This window comes from Gastrolobium bilobum, unplaced genomic scaffold (assembly GCF_033153095.1).
Source record: "Gastrolobium bilobum isolate Gb01-03AN ecotype WA unplaced genomic scaffold, APGP_CSIRO_Gbil_v1 utg21165, whole genome shotgun sequence".
Taxonomy (NCBI): Eukaryota; Viridiplantae; Streptophyta; class Magnoliopsida; order Fabales; family Fabaceae; genus Gastrolobium; species Gastrolobium bilobum.
The window spans coordinates 150,690-166,383 of NW_026897004.1; positions in this window are offsets into that span (position 1 = coordinate 150,690).

Here is a 15,694-nt window from a genome sequence, read left to right on the forward strand (position 1 = left end):
TTTCCAAGAAATTTTTTTTACATCCTTTAATAGGTCCCTTCTATCTCATGTTGCAGGTTCAACTTTAATATTATAATTATATACTACCCTTAGCACATAGTTAAAAAATGATTGGAGGAATTACTGAGAAACCTTTTACCTTCTTTTATATAACCCATGAGATTATAAAATGTAGCATGATTAAAAAACAATTTTCCTGCAAAAACTCAAGGAAAAAAAAATAACATAAGAGAAGTTATTTTTATACCTATAATGCTCTAATTAAAATTGTCTTAGACAAATAACATAAGTAATAAAATGAACTTGGGTTTTTACTATAAAGGCAATAATTTTTAAAGCAAAATTTTTTATTAAGATGATGTTTTTGTACTAATTTTAAAAACTTAATAAACAATTACCTGAACATAATCTGATAGAAACACACATATCAAGATCCTGCACAAGATTACCTAGCTGATTAATGGAGTCTACATACAAAAGCATTTGACTCCAGTGATTCTTGGTTGTAGTTGTATGTTAGTTTTGATATCTTAGCTTTAATGTAATCCTAATAACAACTACACCATTTTGATTTTGGCCTACAATTAAGAAAAAAAAATGTATTTCAGTTTCTTCTTTTGAATGAGAAGTAAAGACAGAAAGTAAAAGTGACTTAATATTTATTAAAAGGATTTTAAGAAGAGAAAGAGTAAGCCAAGGAAGATTTCTCCTCCTAAGATTTCAAAATGTTTCCTTGACTGTATCCTTTTTTATCATAGATGATTTTCTTATTACAAGTTTGAGTTGTCGCTGTGGCAATAAAAGTAAAAAGAAAATACACATATGACATAATCAATGTGTCACTAGAAAACCATAAAAATAATGGAAAAGAATACATTAAAACGCAACAAAATAATCACATTCAAAAGAAAATTTTGTAACGACCATTAATGTTCTTGACATAAGATTTAAGAGGTAGAGGGAAAAAAATTTAAATTATATAAAAAAGAGTATAAAGTATCTTAAATTTTATAGTATTTTTACAAATACGAACTTTTAACTTTTAACTTTTAACATTTGAATAAATCTTGACCGTAATTTTTATTAGATCTAGCGATATTTAACAAAGTATATTAGCTTCATTTAAATTGTATCAGTCATATCTTTCTATAGAAGATTTATCAAGGATATATATAGTATGAAACAATGAGAACATTCATCTTCATAATTGATCAGTCCAACACCAACTAGGTTGGGCCTAACCACACACGGTTGAGATAGATGAAAGTTGATGAAGAGAAGGAGAATGTGGATATAGTTGTTGTGCTGCTAGATGTCCTTGCGAGATAAGATGGAGTGTTGGTGAGATTAACCCAAGGTTCACCAATATCCTCAAGATGATTGATGAGCAAATTAGGGGGTACTTGTGATGGGACGTAAATTCGTTCCCATCTAAGCCCATTTTGATGGCAAAATACCATACGTTCCCTCATCTGATGAGCAACTTCAGCATGAAAATCACTTGTTTTACACATTTGTGACAAAAACACAGTGGGGGAACAGATGGTAACGTATTCCTTTAAAATATATTAAAAGGGGAACGGACTGAGACGCATTTAATGCACCTGCTCCATTCATTTAATGTTTCTGTACACTTTGCAGGTAACGTAGAGCTAAAGACTTATATAAAGCAAGGCGGTGCACCAACTGAGCAGCTGGAAACGTGAAGAGCAGAGAATCAAGAGTTCTCATTGGCTGAAAATAGAAGCAAAACATGGGAAGGTCTGCAAACAACGGCTAATCATCACCAAATCCTGTTCCATTTAGCAATTCACGCAAGCTTCACACTCTGCTGCCACAGCCCCGTCCCCTCATTCAAGCAACTAGCTCCAAAGGAATTACAGTCTTGCCACTCCTCTTCCAGCTATAAATAGGACCACCCTCACACAAAAACATCATCGAATCCTGGAGGGTTTGCAATGCGAAAGGAAGAGATCACTTAGTAGTAGTTAGTAGCTTAGTTTAATTTTAAGTTGTAACTGTAGTTAAGTGACAACCCCTCTTCTCTTCTCTGTAAACAACCATCAAGACTCCTCACAAGCAAATACCCATCTTTCTCCATTTTATGTTTCTTTTTGTAAAATGTCTTTTAAATTAATATAAGTGTTTTTCTCTTCGTTCCAATCGTTATCTCTTGACTGAATCTCGGGTCTATGTGATCTCAGTTGAGAATAATTAATGTTTAAACTATCAGCCATGAGCTGAACTATCTGTGGAACGGGTAAAATGTGAAACTCTTAAAGAACTGTTTTCAAAACTCTTGACCGAAGCTTTTTGTATTTCTTTGGCTAAGTAAGCTATATTCATTGTACGCCAACGGAAATTGGGAACATACTGAGAAAGGAACTTCCGTAAGGAAGGGATTTCAGACAGCTTAGCCATTGGGGGAAGGTAGATGTCATGGAAAATACGCTACTGGTCACCTTAAGAATAAGGGGCCAACTCGTCCATTTTAAGGTTCTGAACTAAGTACCTGTTGGAGTCAAGGGAGCCGTAGGAATATGGAAACTTGTGAGCCATCTAGACCATGAGCTGAGGAATCAGAGTTGGCAGGCAAAGAAACTGGAACAAAGCCAAAAGGTGCTAAGTCTTGAGCAGAGAAAGCAGCCCCTTTAAAAGTGAAGCAGTGAATTTGTTCCTTCTGTTAAATTGTTTTAACCACCACCCTGTTGTCTCTTGATTATAGTCATTTCTGTTTTAGTAGTTTTTATTTTATTTAGTACTTATAAAACTCCAATGATTGTTATCTTACCTTCTTCTAAACAGGAAGGATCACATACATAACGCAGCGAGCAACTGTTTGCCATCAGATTGAACCTACTGTTCTTGAGGAACGTTGTCAAGACAGTAGGGAACGTTTGACCAGACAGTTCATTTACTAACTTTTCTTCTCATTTTCACTCTTTATAAACAGTGATAAAACAGTAATTAGCACTTTATCCTCGTAGGAACGATAATTTGGGCATTAATACTCCCTTTATTACTTGATGCGTACACTTGCGCACTTGTCTGCAAGAATAGAGGAACGTCCCCTATCAGAACTTATATTTTTCCACCATCAGCAAACCACCCAACAATCATCACAAGGTTCCTTTCTAGGCAAGGCATTGTTAGTCTCATCAAATACAACATGAATAGACTCTTCAATGACCATTGTTCTTTTATTATAGACTCTATAAGCTCTACTTATGAGTGAATAGCCTAGAAATATGCCTTCATCGGCTTTAGAGTCAAATTTGCCAAGGTTTTCTTTTCCATTGTTTAAAATAAAACATTTGCAACCAAAGACATGAAAATATGAAATATTGGGTTTTCTTCCTTTGTAAAGTTCATAGGGAGTTTTCTTCAAAATAAGTCTAATTAAAGAACGGTTCATAACATAACACGCGGTGCCAACGGCTTCCGCCCAAAAATATTTTGGAAGATCATTTTCATTTAACATGGTTCTAGCAAGTTCTTCCAAGACACGATTTTTCCTTTCTACAACTCCATTTTGTTGTGGAGTCCTAGGGGCGGAAAAATTATGTTCAATGCCATTTTCTTCACAAAAGGTTTCAAAATCTTGATTTTCAAATTCTCCACCATGATCGGTTCTAATTGAAATAATATTTGAAGATTGTTCATTTTGAATAAACTTGGCTAGTCTCTTGAATGATTTAAAAGCATCACTTTTATATGTAAGAAATAAAGTCAAAGTATAGCGAGAATAATCATCCACAATAACCAATGCATAGTAATTGCCACCAAAGCTCATGGTTCTACTTGGTCCAAAAAGATCCATATGCAAAAGTTGTAAAGGCTTTGTGGTAGGAACAATGTTTTTTGATTTAAAAGAAACCTTTACTTGTTTTCCCATTTGACAAGCATCACAAACTTTATCTTTTTCAAATTTGAGCTTTGGTAACCCAATCACTAGGTCTAAGGAAATTAATTTGCTTAATTGACCCATGTCAATGTGTGCTATTCTTCTATGCCATAACCAAGAGTCATCTTCCTTACTAATCAAACATTTATCGTCATTTGAAGGCATACCATCTAAGTCTATCATATAAATGTTATCCACTCTATGACCAAGAAACTTAACTTGCCCATCAATTAGACTTTCAATTTTACAAAAGGTTGAGTCAAAAATAATTTTATAATTTTTATCACATAATTGACTAATGCTAAGCAAGTTATGTGTAAGGCCCTCAACAAGTAAAACATTTTCTATAGAAACGGAGGAGGAATTACCAACTTTTCCAATACCGAGAATCTTTCCTTTGTTGTTATCTCCATAGGAAACGTGTCCATGTTCTTTCTTTGTGAATGATTGGAACTTAGTTACATCTCCTGTCATGTGACTTGAGCAACCACTATCCAAGTACCACTTGGAGCTTTTAGCCTTCAAGCAAACCTACATTACAAAGTCAAGATTTAATCTTTGGTACCCAAACCTTGTTGGGTCCTTGTGCATTACTCTTGGGCTTAGTTCCCTTAGGAACCCACACTTTCTTTTGCCCAATAATATCATTCTTTCTAACTTTACATGTGGACGCACTATGACCTTTTCCACCACAATGAAAACATTTAATGAATGGGCTACTTGTCATGTAGGATGGAGAAATGAAAAAGTTTTTATATGATTTTTCTTCTGTGCTAGTGTCAAAGCCTAAGCCGGATTTGTTGAACATGCATCTTTGTTTGCCAAGCAACACATTTAAGTTATCTCTTCCACATGTGAATTTGCTTAGAATTTCATTTAAATCATCAATTTCATTATTTAGATCTTTACATGAAGTACATGATGATGAAGATGCATGATCATTTGAAGATAGAAATTTGATACAACTAGTGCTAGCATCAAGTAATTTGAGAGTTTCATTTTCATCTTTCAAATCTTTCACTTTCTTTTCTAAAGACGCAATTTGTTTTTCCAAAGAACTAATAGTTTTTCTTGATGCTCTAAGAGTTTTAACATGTTTTAGTGTTTCATTATGCATTTCTTCAAACATGTTAGATAACTCATCATATGAAGGGGAAATAGTAGAGCAAGATGAGTTTACCTCAGTTTCGGATTCATTTTTGTCCTCATTTGCCATGAGACATATATGTTGATTTCCTTTGCTTGATTTCTCCGGTGGTCTCCCATCTTGCATGAAGCATAGTTTGCTTCTTCCTTGGAGTCATCATCGGAAGAACTAGATTCGTCATCCCAAGCAAGATAAGCCTTCTTGAAGTTCCTTCTATCCTTGCCTTGCTTCTTTTCATATTTGTCTTTCTTTTGAATATTTGGACAATCCGATTTGTAGTGACCGGTTTTTCCACATTCATAGCAAGTGATAGTGAGTTGTGAGGATCTTTCTGAAAGTAACTGGCCTTGAAGGCCGAAGTATATGAGAAGAAAAAACAAAAATTTTTCTTGCGGAAACACACATGCAATAAATACTCTTACTTTAAGACAACATGATGTTACCTTTGTTTGTGATTCTAAACCACCAAGGAGGTCAGTGTCAGGTTTGAAGGGTTCAAACCCTCTAACGTTGATCCACACCACCCACGTCAAGATGCATGAACACTTTCTTGAAAGCCACCAATTAACCACCACAAAGAGGCTTGCTATGCGCTCAATAGGTGAAGAAGGAGGCTAGGTGAATGTGTTTAGAAGAGTGATATTTTCAGCGTAAAATATCACAAAAGTGGTGCATGGAATACAGGAGAATTGGCTAGGTATTTTTCTGAAAAACCTAAGGAAGAACTCCACCAAAGTTAGCGCTCAAGAGGATAAGAGAAAGAGCTTTTTTATAAATTCATATTTTTCTCCAAAAATCTGACTTAAAGTGGCGCACAATCAAGGGAGGTAAATTCATATTTTTTTCTCAAAAAATCTGCCTTAAAGTGGCGCACAATCAAGGGAGAAAAAGGTGGAGTTGTTTTAATTCAAAATTCTAAACAACCTTCCTTTTCATCCTCATGAGATTAGGTCTTAACCTAATCAAATATTCTGACTTAATGGCCATCATATGACTAGCCATATGTGCGCCCCATTCAGCCCAAGAAACTGTCCAGATACGTTGAGTAGTTGCATTCATATTTGAATCAACTCACTCACTTATTCTCTCATCAAATCAAATCAGATTTGAGCTTATCTGGTTGACAAGATGACACTCATCACAACCCATAATGGCGCCCCAAATCAGCCTTGAATGAGATCAAAGATCTCCTCTTGATACTAGGGATTTGTTCCAATCAAGATCTTATCTTACCTTTTGTTATGAAACAATTTTTCATAGCCAATTTAAATTCGAATTTAATCATTTAAATTCAAACGTTCAAATATTTAAATTCAAAATTCAAATTCTAAATTTAAACTCTAAATTCAAAATTCAAATTTCAAAATTCAAATTCAAAATTCAAAATTCAAATTTCAAATTTCAAATTTCAAATTTCAAATTCAAAATTCGAATTTCAAAATTCAAATTCAAAATTCAAATTTCAAAATTCAAATTCAAATTCAAAATTCAAATTCAAATTCAAAATTCAAAATTCAAAATTTAAATATTTGATAATTAATTTAACTAATTAAATTAATTAATAATGTCTTGGACCATCCAAGCCCATTAACTATACCATGCGCCCTCTCCCTCTTAGGAGGGCTTCCAAACTTCTTCTTGGGCTAACAATCATTATAGGCCCAATACCTTTAATGCTATATCATCTTGACAATAAGGTGTTAGTGTGTGACCCATTAGGCCCAACATAGCCACTGACATAAATGGGCTTGGGCCCAACAAGCCCACAACTCATCTAATGACAACACAGAGCACTAGCAATGTTTTATTGCCCCAGAGCTAGTTAGATTAATGACTTGATCATCCTATTACACATATTTGGTTGCCGTATATATTTCCTTTCGTCTCGGTTACCTTCCCAATAAACCTAGGGTAAGGAAACGTATCAACCCTTGCGGTTTAGGGTAAGCTTTGTTCGAAATAAGGAATCTTCAATTTACTGACTCTAAAGGCATATCATCTCATGATCTCTTTTACTATGCATAGATTCCCGAGTCCCTGTAAATGTCATCCCGATTTCTCCAGTTTACAGATAACCTAATCTCTCACAGAGATTTGACGAATTCCTTCAGCTTATCACCCTAGCCCTGTGCTCTTTCAGGACAAGCCCAACAGTGTACCTATGAGTCTCCATGTTTCAGGCAGGTGGGGTATACAGTCAAAGTGTGCCTTCTAGAACATAGTATAGGTAATAACTTCTAGTCTAAGGAAAGACATACCCAGATATAAAGAGACTACTCCAATGACACTATCTGTGAGATTTCCTCATAGAGTCTCTTTTGTGGGTTTGTTCAGTGCGAGCTATACCCTTATAGATCCACCCACGACTTTAGCTAAGACATCTCCATATCTGTAGCACATGAGGTCTTTACCTTGTATCTGTATACAAGTAGATAAGTCGTGCTAGTCTTACCCGAGATCACTGATCCCCATTCTCAGTGTCTCTAGACTAGGAACATAAAATTAGGAATAAACGTTCAGTATCCTGGAATCCTCATGATCGTGATCTCATCACTGATACTCAAGAGATACCTATTTTATTCCAAGGGGTTTATCCAGTTACTCATATAAAATATTAACAATAATATTGAGACAAAATATGAAACAGGATAAAAAGTGCTTTTATTTATTTGCGACAATATAAAAGGTCCACATATGTCCTAATCTAATCAAAAGATTGTCTCTAGGACATCCATATACTAACACCTTCATCTTTAGATCTTTTTCTAGGAGGAAATGCGGATTTCTTTGAAAAATTATTCTTAAAGAATTTTCCATACTTATTTACGAAGAGACTCATCTCATCTTCATCAAGACCATTTGCGGAATCTCCATCTTCTTTTTCCTCATCCTTCTCTTTGCTTGGTGTTGATGCTTTCAAGGCAATTCCCTTACTTTTCTCGACGGCTTGTTCCTTCAAGGTTATTCTAGTTAGTTCCATTTCATACTCTTGGGGCTTGCCGAACAAGGTTGCAAGATCCATGGTTTTCAAATCTTTTGATTCTGTAATAGCCGTCAACTTGGGTTGCCATTCCCTATTGTGCACACTTCTCATCACCTTAGCAATTAACTCAAGGTTAGTAAAAGATTTATCTAAAGCATTTAGATGAGTGACAAGGTGTGTGAACCTTTTTTGCATACTTTGAATACTTTCATTTTCATGAATCTCAAACATTTCAAATTCTCTAGTGAGTGCATTTAATTTTGTAAATTTAACATCACTAGTTCCTTCATGGGTTATTTGAAGAATATCCCATATTTCCTTAGCATTCTTACAATTTGAAACACGAGAGTATTCATCATGACCTAAGGCATTTATGATCAAGTTTTGAGCTCTAGCATTCCAATTTTCTTTCTTAATTTCATCTTCGGTGTAATTATCTATATCTTTAGGAACATCTTCATCTTTCGCATTTTTTATAGTAGGTGGTGTATACCCTTTTTCAACTACATTCCATACTCTTAAATCATTATATTGAAGAAATATTTTCATTCGACTCTTCCAATAAGAATAATCGACGCCATTGAAAAATGGAGGTCTAGTACTAGAAGATCCCTCAAGGGGCATATCATGGTTCAAAGAAGCCATCCCTTCTCTTGAAGCGGTTAAGCTCTTTACACAAGAGTTCAAGCTCTGATACCACTTGTTGGACAAGTGGCTTCAATACTCGAGAGGAGGGTGAATTGAGTTTTACAAAATCTTTTCGCAAAGTACCTCCTTTGATATTTTAAAGACTATTTCTTCAATAAAGTGATTTAATAAGGAAAAATCTAAGTGTAAGAGCAAGCGTAGTGAATAACAAAGTAAGCAAGCGAGTATATAAAGACAATCTAAAATGCAATTTCAATACTTAAATAAAGAGATTAAGGTTAGAGAAATTACAAACTAGATGTATCCTGGTTCGGTCACCACCACCGTGACCTACGTCCAGACTGAAGCCGCTCGATCAATTCTTTTCACTAACTATCAAGCTTGAGGGTGCTTGACAAACCACTACAACTTTTCAAGACTTCGGGCTCTTGATGCCTTACAATTTTTCACTCCAAATTTTCTTAGGAATTTAGTGACCTTTCAAGTGTGTAAGGTTCACTCCCCTAACTATTCAAGAATTCAAAGAAAGGTGTTTAATAATGGCTAAGTACTCTCAAAGTACAAATAACACAAGTTGAAGAATAATGGTATATGACACTTTCACAAGAATAAAGCTCAAAGAGAATTTATGATCAAGAAGACAAGAATAATGCAAATAGGATAAGAATTAATGAGTAATAATGATCAAGAAGTGTGTCCCATCAATGGGAACAGTAGTCTCTATTTATAGAGGGCCCCCATGGCCTTTTTCCTACTCATTTTTGCAAACTATCCATTTTATAGCCGTTATTTTTGTCTTCTGTACAGTATGTAATTGATTACCATTGAGTGGGTAATCCATTACCATGAAGGGTCATCGATTACCATAGTTGGGTAATCGATTACCAACATGTTGAAAGGTTGGATTTCACCCTAAAATGGTTTTCTCTTGATTCACGTCAGTTTCAAATACTGTTTAAATATTTTATGAACATTGAAAACTATATTTTCATGCTAGGAATGTATTTGAATGTCAAACTATGATTTAATGCATGTATTTCAGAAAGTGTTTTGAGCTTCATTCACGTAAGGAATCAATTTACAAATAATCCTAAGTCCTATATATTATTTTGAGTTTGGACTTAGAGACTTCTCTTGAAGCTTAATTCTTGATCTTGTTTAGACTTCTTTTTTATGGTTGCACCTTGAAGCTTTATTTCCATGCTTGTTTGTTATCATCAAAATCGTTGAACCTCTATGTTCTTTTTGTAGAGTGAATTAGTTCCACAGAAAGAACGTGACCCAGAAATTGCACCTCAGATAGCCAGAATTCACACTTAGATGGCTTAGCATACAACTTTTTATCTTTCAACACCTGCAATACAGTCCTCAGATGCTCAGTATGCTCCTCTTTACTTTTGGAATAAATCAGGATATCATCAATAAACACTATCACAAACTGATCCAAATACGGTTTAAAAATGTGATTCATATAATCCATGAACACTACAGGGGCATTAGTAAGCCCAAAAGGAATCACCTGATACTCAAAGTGTCCATATCTGGATCGGAACGCCGTTTTAGGCACATCCTCCGGCTTAATCCGGATCTAATGGTATCTAGACCGGAGATCAATCTTAGAAAATACACAGGCACCTCTCAACTGATCTAGCAAGTCATCAATACGTGGCAATGGGTACCTGTTCTTAATTGTAACTTTATTCAACTGTCGATAATCAGTACACAACCTTATGCTACCGTCCTTCTTTTTCACAAATATTACCGGTGCTCTCCATGGAGACACACTCAGCCTGATAAAATTCTTTGCAGATAATTCTTCAATATGCTTTCTTAACTCAGCCAGCTCCAGTGGCGACATCCGATGTGGAGCCAAAGAGATAGGCCCCGAACCAGGAAACAAGTCAATCGACAACTCAATCTCCCTCTCAGGTGGAAATTATGGTATCTCATCAGGAAATACATCTGCAAATTCATTAACCACCAGAATACTAGAAATCTCCAACTCCATATCACCAACCAATCCACCCAAGAAGACATAACCCAGATCATCATCCTTCAAGGCTTTAATAGTTTGACAAACAGACAGATACGGAGACAGACAAACTGTAACACCCCGTTACCGGACCGATGTGTTATAAATAAATATGATATTAAGCCCAGTTACAATCACAACGTTTATTTGTAAATACGGGAAAACTTTTTCTTTTTAAGATCAAGTGTACCTTTGAAATAACTGTGATCATAACCCAAAACTTATAGCGAAATTATGAATGCATTAGCTTAATACCATGCAACTTACATTTAAACATGTTAAGTGGTTCCCGTAAACCAACAAAGCTTAAAACTTATTATATTCATGTTTAACACTAATTTTCTTTGCCTTTTTATTGACTCTAACAAATTTGATACCTCTCAAATGCTCCTCATTCATTAATATGTTATAGGTTTCGTTTTTAGCTATGCGTGGGTTCAAACCGCGCTCAGTTTGGAGTACCGTAGCCCAAGTTACGAAATTTCTAAGAAAATGAATGCTGAAATTCTCAAGACCCCCACGCTCATAGCGTGAAAATGCCCCAGGAGGCAGGGAGGTTGACGCCCATAGCGTGAGACTGGCGCCCATAGCGTCAATCCTACGGCCTCCCCCTGATGGTTGGCGCTCATAGCGTGAACTTTACGCTAAGAGCGCCACAGTTCTGGAGCAAGCACCAAAACAGGACAATTTGACCTCCTTTTGTATTTTATCCATAACTTTAGTTATACTACTCCTATTTACGCAAACTTGGTCTCCTTGGAAAGCTAAAAGAAAGATCTATAACTTCCAAGAAGGCTAAGAGGTCCAATTACATCATTTATGAGACGAAAATCGTGCAGCACTCTGTTTGTATTTTCAACATTTCCCAACTCTTCCATTATGTACCTAATCAATTATCATCACCATATTCATTGGACCACTTCACAACTCAACACATTCATTATGTCATTAACCATTCCATCAACTATAAACCTACATAAAGTATTCTTTACAACAACTAAACTTTAAGCATAATTCAAGTGGAAATTACCTTGATTCCCAATATCGTAGTCATTTTACTTATCAATTGGTCTATCTACAACATAAGACTACAAATGCCTCAAAACACACATATGTGGCCATGGACAAGTCCCATGCTCACGAATATCCAAAATGTAATAACATGAGACATATACGATTTCATATATACAAAATACAACACCATGATCAAATGACTTAGAATTACGTATGAACGCCAAATCATGGCAACTATAATCTTATATAATCCAATTTTCATACTCTAAATCCAAGATACAAAATCAAAGCTAGTATGTGCATCCTATGTGATCCTCCCAAAATGCTATGCTCTCTGTATGCTCATTATGATCCAACTCCTCCATGCTCGCTATAGCCTGAAATGATGTCCCCAAATGTGGGGTGAGATATACAAATATATCTCAGTAAACCAAGGGTACTAGAGGATCACTCCACCCCATGGCTCACTCAAAGTGCAACAATTAACATCATGTAAAAATGCATAACATACAAAATCACAAACAACTAGGGACAAATCCAAAAACATCCACATCAGGATTCCGTTCAAGGACCCCATCGTATAACTCCCAGAATCTTCCTGGTGCCTCTCCCATGGATGAGAAGACCCCATGGAAAAACCCAACTGGAACTCCTCATGAGCCCTATCCAGCGGAAGTCCAACGTTTGGATCATCTGGGTACCGCTCCCAGAGTCGGACCCACGGTAACAACCCAACCGGAATCCTCAAAGGATATCTCCAGCGGAAGTCCAAACCAACACACATCTACTGGCCAGAGATCACAACAATCACACAACAAGTAACAATTCATGAACATACATTTCAATACAATGTCACATAACACAAAATACAACCACAACCTTCCACTAGGTGTGGTGGAGCAAACAAGGGACTAAACTCAAGTTCCAAGGGTTTACCTCTGATCCAAGAGCAATACTCCTCAACGTAAGCTCCAAGCTTAATCCACTTCTGTTGAATTTCTGAGTGGCAACCTATATGATCAAACAACAATAATCAGTAACATTCACATAATACTCATCAACTTAACAATAATAAAAACCAATAAAATCACTTAGGCCTATGGCTATTCTTCCATTTATCTCAACTATCTCAATCACTTTAATCCTTGATCTAACTCATCATCATAACCATTTATGCACTAAGGCACCAACCATCGATTTTACAATACTTTTCACACCATTTCCATCCAATTTCCCTTATATGTCGAATTACCACATAAACCATACATCCTACCTTCGTCCTTCCAATTTCACTACATCACAAGATTCCATAATCTATTTAAACACCATTTACCACCATACAACATCCATTATACCATTTTTACATTATCACATCATCCATGGCCACAATAGGTCAAATTGTTCATGTTAGGGTCCCAAAGGATTTTCAATTCATTCCCACACTTCTACACACCATACCATCTTATAATTCACTCATACAATTATTCGACAACTCAATTACCCAATCCTATCATCATGTCATTTCACAAAATCATCAATATCAACTCCAATTTTCACTAAGTTATAATTTTCCAAATCACAATAATTTTTGTTTCATCAATCATCATCAATTATCATTCTAAGCATTTAATTCCAAAGGAGAAACATCCTTAAAAACCCCTAACCATATCAACCAACCAACACATAATCTAAAACAAAACCCAATTTATGATTTCTATAAAAACTCAATGAAAGTTGAAATACTTACAACCAATAGCTTCCTAAGGCTCCAAGGGTTGATAATCAAGTGTTCAATCAAACCAAAGCACCACCAATGGCTCCCTTTCACCACAATTTCGTCCAAGGGAGGTGGAGGAGGATCTCTTCACACACTCACTTTCAAGACACCCTCAAGAAAGGAAAGACACTCACAATCTCAATACAAACAACTTTGATGTTTAGACTTTTGTGATTTGGTGGCTAGATTGGGTGGAAAATGGCAAACAAAAACTTGCCCTTATGCTTCCATGGAGGTCGACGGTCTCAGCTAGAAGGGAGGGGAAAAATGAGTGAAGTGTCCTTTCCCATGTGTTTTAATCCATCCACTTAAGTGGGAGTGGGTCCCACACGTCACCTAACTTTCTTAAATCATTCATTTTAACCCACAAATTTATAACCTACATATTTTTCTCGTTCATGTCATATTTTTGTTTCCTAAAAATATTGATAATATTTTCGCACTTATCGGTACAATTATACCGTAGTATTTTACACCGGAAAAATCACTATTCACCAAAATTTCCGAAACTTGCCTATCCACTCGATTTTTCGTCCTTAATCCATTTCCGGCATTATTTTTATCATTTGAGATCTTCAACTCAATTTTTCATGCCTAAGTATACATATTTGGTAAATTACCATTTTTCCCTTGGTACGTATTTTGCCCCCAATTTCAGGATTTTCGCTAATCCTACCCTTTTAACCCACATCATCACATAACAATATATATTTAGAAATGTGAGGTGTTATTTTCACCCCACCTTTTTAGAATTTTGTACGCAAAATTAAGTTATACTCATACGCTAACTCAGGATACAGCCGGAGAATCTCATCCTCCCGTTCGCAAGCAGCTTTCTCAGGTGTGCGGGCTTCCCACTGAATCTTCAACATGGGAATTATTCAATTCTCAACCCCTTTTCGTTGTCGTCCAGTATCTCAATGGGACCAATGGAAGTTTTCAGGTCCTCTCAAATTTCAATATCATCCGGTATCACCACATGTGATCATTCAGAGCATACGTCGCAGTTGCGAACTTCCTCTGATTTACTAATTCATTTTCACAAGTTGGGTTATCTTACATATATAGCCCATAATTTCTTTTGGAGGGTGCACTAACCTAGTTAGTCTATCAATAATTATACACATAGGATCATATCCAGTCTAGATCCAGGGCAATTCAATTCATCACTTCCTAACTTTCAATCCTTGCCTTACAGGCACATATCACCCTGACACATTTCAACCCGCAATTATCCTTAGTTGAGTCTTATTCCTACGAAGTATATAACTTTCGCCATTAAATCCTTATCAATACCAGTTACCACATAGTCTTACTTTGTTATACAACCAAAGTTTCTAAACATCTTAGTCCACATTAAATACTCTTTCGGTATCTCAACAGTTCCTCAGTGCAATTTCACCGATTTCATCATATAGTTTGTGCACATGGTAATTTCAGTCTCCGAGGGAGAAATCTCCAATTACGGCCTTTAGCCACAAGTTGTACGTACATATATCTTTACTCATGTTCTTAATCTAAGAACGTGCAATTCCACTTCTGCACCTGCTATAAAACAGGCACCATTCCTGTGCGCAAATGTCGAATCTAACCTTACAGGTTCACTAACTTCCATCAAAGCACATTGGCGAATCAATTTCCAACACATTTCACTGTTACCCAATGTCCACTCATTATAGTTTACATATCACATTGGCCATTTCAAAGCCTTCAACAACAATTCCACTATGAACTTCTACGTACAAGGTCATACCTATACTTCCTATCAATTGTTCATTTCTTTCTCAACTTAGTCATCTCAAGGCTTAACATAAAGTTCATCAATGATTTTGTTCACACTAAAGGCAGATGCCTAAGACTTCCACCAACAACTATGTTTAATTATCGTTCAATACTCTTGCAATTAAGTCCCATCATATAGGGATTTTCAAAACTTACTTATCCTGTCATAAGGAACTAAATCCATCACTATCATTACTTTTGTAATTCAACATCAGTGGGTATACAAATCTCAGAATATTTCAGGTTACTACAAGCACATGACTATATATCATGGTACCTAGCCCAAAACAACATCAACATTGTGCATTTTCAACACACTTCAACATAAGTTGCATATGCAATATACCATACTCTATAAGTCACTCTCCCAGTAAAGAAAATCTATCAACTTTTTATTTAACCAATGG